Source organism: Netta rufina, assembly GCF_964035555.1.
Source record: "Netta rufina genome assembly, chromosome: 1".
Classification (NCBI taxonomy): domain Eukaryota; kingdom Metazoa; phylum Chordata; class Aves; order Anseriformes; family Anatidae; genus Netta; species Netta rufina.
The window spans coordinates 128,231,094-128,237,187 of NC_140123.1; positions in this window are offsets into that span (position 1 = coordinate 128,231,094).

Here is a 6,094-nt window from a genome sequence, read left to right on the forward strand (position 1 = left end):
TACCCATTAATTTCTCCTATGATTTGTGTACAAAAAACAAATGTGAAGAAAGCGGGAACTGAGACTTCATTGCCTGCATCTTGTACAGGCTTTTAAAAGTATATAAAATTAAAAATACCTAACACAGATCAGCTGAACTTATTTTTTTCCAAACTACCCAGCTGAGAGTCTTTCTTTCCTATTCATATGTGATAATGTTTAACATCGGCAAGAGCTGTTACACGGCCATCAGGGAAGAATCCTGCAAATCCTGCCTATCAGTTTCTGCTGTAGTATAATAAACAGGAAAAAAAGAAACACTGCCCTTTAAAAGAGGGGTGTGTTAAAGTGACATCAAAGGATATTTTCATATACCGGTGTTTTGTGGTTCTGGACAGTGTTCTATGATCACACAGAATGGAAAAAGTAATGTAATGAAAAGGGGGAGGCAATGAAATATATACATGAACACCTTTGATTTTGCCAATAGGCATAACCATGGTGCTGTTTTACAGACGAGTTGCATTTTTCTCTTTCAATGTGCATAGATTTGAAATTAATTTGGATCAGTTTATAAAAACAAACAAAAAAAAATAAGTGGTTGGTGGAGAAATAATTTTATATTATCTAAGATAGAGGAGAAATGTCAACTTTCATGGAGACATTTACAGAGCAAGCTAACTTGTTAATTCCTACTTGTCTCCAGAGTATTTTTAACACTCTTCTAATAGAGCTACTGTAGCGGTATCAAAAGATGTGATTTACTGTAGTGGAAGTTAATTTGCCTTAGGCCTTATTTGCTTTTACATGAAAGCCTTTTTGCTTTACTTACTCCTTTCTAAATCCTTTCACAGATATAATATTATCTAGAGATATAGGGAGGAAAAGTAACATTTTTTTTTTTTTTTTCTCACAGTAATTCTTTGCTATAATACTTTAAATCTGATGCATATCAAACATTGTGCAGAACATTATTAAAAATCCATATGAGTATTTGTTTTCAGCAAACGGAAACTACGTGCATTTTGGAGACTTTGCCTGTGTAACAATTCCACTGAGTCTTCCCTAGTGCAGACGCAACTGGACTAAAACTTAAGCCCAGCTTCAAGATATTTTATGTTCCATGGTGAAACACTCATGCACAGTGCTGATGATAAAAGAATTAAAACAGCTGGATCTTTTCAGAGTGTCATGGCTAGTAGGGTGGATTCTGCTCCTCTATGTATCACAGGAAGCTATTAGTTATAGCTAAGGGGATTTGGGGTTGGTTTTAGAGCGGAAGAAGATCCATGTTTTGGCTATCTGTGTTGAGACACAAAGCCTGACCAGATAATATTGTGATCAAGGTAGAATCTTAATTTAAAACAAACAGAAACCCTGCTCCACAGAATAGCATAGGCAGTTCAGGCAACTTGGTTCACAGTCCAAGTCTTCTAAAGCTGTAAAGGGTAAGGCAGTAATTGACTGAGCCTGTTATGAGGAATTGGCTGAGACAGTGTTTCCTCATTTTCCATGATGTGTGCCAAGGGAATGAATGAAGTCCCTGTCTCTGTAGCAGGGTGGCAGACATAGGAACACTCAGTTGCTCAGTTGGTTTAAACGGGTTGAGTTCCAGGGAAGCCAGTCACCCCATGAGATTACCAACGTGAAGAAAGAGAGCAGGCTACAGCCATGAAATTGTAGTACAAAAGCAGCTTATAGCAGCAGAGAGCAATTGAGGGCATTTGCAAATACCCATGCATTTCAGGGCTGATCTTTCCAAGTGCCCTAAATTCCTGTTGAGTTCAGCACCTTTTAATATGCTACTGAGTAGGAGTTATATTAATAATGATATGCAGGAAAGCAGTAGATGTTGATGTTCAAATTATGTTCATTGGTTAGTTCAGATAAAGCTTGAATGTTTGTTTTCCACTCAAGACAGGGACTGTTGTTGTGAAGTACCAAGTAAAACAGAGGCCTGGATTCCAGGGTGTGACTATGCTAAAACCATGAGTTAAAACAAGGATTTTTTCCCATAATCTTTGTGATTAGAATTTAAAATAAAGCTCTCTCTGACTATTTCAATTCAGTAGCATCTGGAGTGAGACAGGTGTTTTATGGATAAGTGGGGGAAAAGCTCTTTGCCTCATTTTGTTTACAACCTGTATGAATAATATTTCTGTGGAAGCTGAGATTGTGAATAACAGGGAAAGAGAAACAGAAACAATAGTCTTGTTATTTCTCATTTGTCTGAATTTCTCCAGGGTTATTTTTTTTATGGGATGTATAGATGACTAAGAAGACTACTTTACTCTTTGCTTTACTTGTTCTTTCAGGGTTTCTTTTGAGTAACGTGAAGTAAAGGTCAGTAGAAGCAGTAAAATGGTAGTCCTTTTATGGGTCTGCTAGGAAATTGATTTGGTAATGTCTCTCTGCTCATAAATATTGCACATTGGAACTATCATCTGTAGATAACGTGATTAAATTACAACCTACCAAGTAATTGCATTTGCTTTCCCAGTCTTTAAAATGTATAGAAATGCAGAAACAAACATGTCTATAAACACACAGTCCAACACGCATGACCAGAGTGACGGTTTGCTCTAAGAAAACTTTGGTATTAACAGTTTTCTGCCTCTGTCACTACTTGACTCTGCAGAGTCCTTGCCCATGGAGATACAGAAAATCCATGATGCCCTGGTCTCTAGGGCACACAGGATTTTTCTGTGGTCCATTTGGGCTCCTGAACTCCAGCCTGCCCTGTGCAGCAGAAGCCCCATGAGGGGTAAGTGAGTAGGCTTCCCTAGCTGCTGATACAGAGCTGTGCAACTATTTATCTATGATCACGTACAGCTGGCAAGCAGTCTGGGCAGGGTTCATGTCATGGGACTGCTGTGTAATCTATATCTGTTTCCCATGGCAGAATAAGCAAGCTAGCAAGGGCTGCCTGCACAGCTGAATACCTTGCCTACCCTCACTTTGCAGCAGAGAGGCAAGACAAATGGAAAACACTCCCAGTGCTCCCCTTCTTCTCTGTTCTTTGAGGAACATGGCACTTGTCTTGCAACTCTTTGCCACATGGACAGCTTAGCATAGCCCATGGAATCAGCAGGGTTTTGTCCCCTTAGGAAGGTGAAGAAATGCCTTGGCATAAAGAGTGGTTTTATAGGGAATCCTGTTCCTTGCCCTCCCTTCCCATTACTTCCCCTCCCCTTCTCTTGTTCTCCCAGTTTCAGCAATAATTTCATCTGCAAATAGTTTCATAGCCCATGGTACTCAGACTTTCTCAGAGGGCAGAATATATTTTTCCCATCTGAAAGCACATGTCCTTGCCCCATCCTAATCTCACAATTTCTCAGTGGTTTAGATGAGTTGCAGCTGGTTCAGGTCATGGCAAACTCCAGGTCAGTGGGGAGGGAATTGTTGCTCTGTGGTGATTTAGGTCAGTAGAATGGCAGGAAGCAGGGAAAGAAAGTACAATGTAGAGAAAGCAAAGCTGGTTTTCTTGATTTTGCTTCCTCACATTGGGCTTCCAACATGCACAGCTGTTCCTGAAGCTTTGTGATACACTGGGAGTTAAAATGGTGACTCATAAAGTGCCGCAAAGTGATATTTATCATTCTCTTGGCAATCTTTTAACAACAAGAAAGTGTGGCTCTCAGGAAAACCAGGAGTGAGGAATAATGCTGTTTTGATTTGTGTTGGGCCAGATATTTAAAGTTGCTGTATCTGCTCAGCAGTAATACAGAATCAGAGAAATACTGAGGTTGGAAGAGACCTCTGAAGAATGCCTAGTCTGAGTCCTGTGCTTCAAGTAGGGTGTCCTAAAATGGGTTGCCCAGGACTGTACGCATTCAGGTTTTGAGTATCTCCAAGGATGGGTACGCCACAGCCTCTCTGGGAGATGTGTTCCAGTGTTCAACCACCCTCACATGAAAACAGTGATGATATATATATATATATAATGTTCAAGAAGTATTTGTGTTTCAATTTGTGCCCATTCCCTCTTGTCCTGTCACTGGGTACCACTGAGAAGTGTCTGTCTCTGTCTTTACATATCAGATATTTATACATTTTGGTAGATCCCTCCTCAGCTTTCCTTTCTCCAGATTGAACAGAACCAGTTCTCTCATTCTCTCTTTCTATAACAGATGCTCCATTCCTTTGATCATCTTTGTGGGATGTGTGATCACAAGTGGGATAGTGTGATCACAAGGATGTGTGAATTCAGACAGAGGTACATCTCTGCACATGCATTCCAGATCAGTTGATCAGAGTGTGTGTGGCTGGTAGTCCAGTTGCCTTTCCTGTTATTACTCAGCAGTGACTGCTACAGAAGAAGGTGCAGAAACCCCAGATAACATACATGTAGGACAATTTAAGTGACCTTATATGTATCCTCATAGTGACCTTATAGTAACCTTATAAGTGACCTTATATGTATCCTCAGCCTCATCCTGATTTCTGGTACACAGAGATTGCTTTAAAATCCAAAAGTTAAAGTCCAGTATCCCTTCCAAAAGCTAAATAGATAGCTATAATAACCAGAAATAATCTTGGTATTCATACATATATATATGCATTTTTTGATATTTCTATATTTGAAGGTCAAAGTAAGAACAAAAATGTGAAATTTGGAGGTAAAGCCTTTCATATTTCTCATAATTTAAGTAATTGTTATTAACATGAAGCAGATCTTTTCAATCTGATTCTGATCTCATATTAGAGGTAACTGGTTTCATTGTCCTTTGCAGATTTGAAAACGTAAAGATAAAAGCAATGCTGTTAAGAAAGAGCAAAGATACCGATTCTGGGAGAAGAGTTTCTTAGAACTGGACTTTTGGCAGGCTTGTGGTCTAATCAGATCTGCTAGGTCCTCTAAGTACATCATATGCTTAAAGGCTCTCAGGCAGTGGGAATTGCTGTAGGTCCATTGATTGACACTAAGTTATGCCAGTTTACAGAAGATGCAAATTGGTCTGGTGATTTCAGCAGCAGAAATAAGTTGGAGAGAGGAGTGAGGAGGCAGGTGTATAGGTTATTCAGCCGGCATTCCCACCTCCTCAGAATGCACACTTACATGCATTAATTATTTATTAGAATTTAAGTTTGAGTTAAGTTCACTAGAATATATGAACATGCTTATTTAGTATTCCTCCAATTGTATGCCTATCTGACAATTCCACTTGGAAAATAAGAAGTATGTAGAAAGCATTTTTTTTTCCCATGGCAGGAAATATGACGAATTAGCAAAAATGTACCTTCTATGTTAAAGCTTAATAGAAACTCCCAACAGCAGTGCATTACAGGACATGGAGGCTGATGAGAGAGCTCAAAGCCGACAAGATAATAGGAGCACGTGACTGATAACAAATGTGTCAAGAGATGTCAGTGTAATGAAATTTGTGAGGGAATTAAATATAATGACATTGGACTGTATTTGGACAAAATTGGTAGTGATGGGTTGAAGGACACTGGCTGATCCACTGTGGTGCATAAAATGACATCAGATACTAAAGTAAATGTAATGATATCAGATACCAAATGTATCTGTTGCACAGCCAGGGTTAATCCAGTGTTTCCACTGCTTGTGTTTCCCTGTGTTTACAAGGCTGATTTTGGAACCACAACAAAGTGTGTCGCTTTTAACAACCCCCACCCCCATTGAAAATAGCAAATCTTTATCTGGAGTGTTTCATTCAACTCGCTTGAGCTGGGCTTAAGACGTGGAGGTAAAGCTACTCTTTTCTTCGTGGTATCAAATGGGTGTTGCAGACAACATTTATACCCATAGAGGCAGTGTGAGGCATACATCCCAGGGAAGACCATTCTTGGAAGCCCTGGAAACATGTTAATTATTTGTGTTTACTGTTTTTGATAATTGCTGATTACTGCTTTATGCAAGTTAGACAAGCATTGAGAATTTATATTCGTTATAGCCTGAGAAGATAGTGTCTATATTACTGTGAGCTGGTTGCAGTGTGAAGCAGATGCTGCCACTGCTAAAATACGGGCACAAAACAAACTCTGCACTAGAAAACACTGTTATAAATCAGTGATGTCCTACTTTTAGTTAATCATTGTCTGCCAAGGAGAACGCAGAATTATAGGCTGGGAATTTCATCCTCACAGGGAC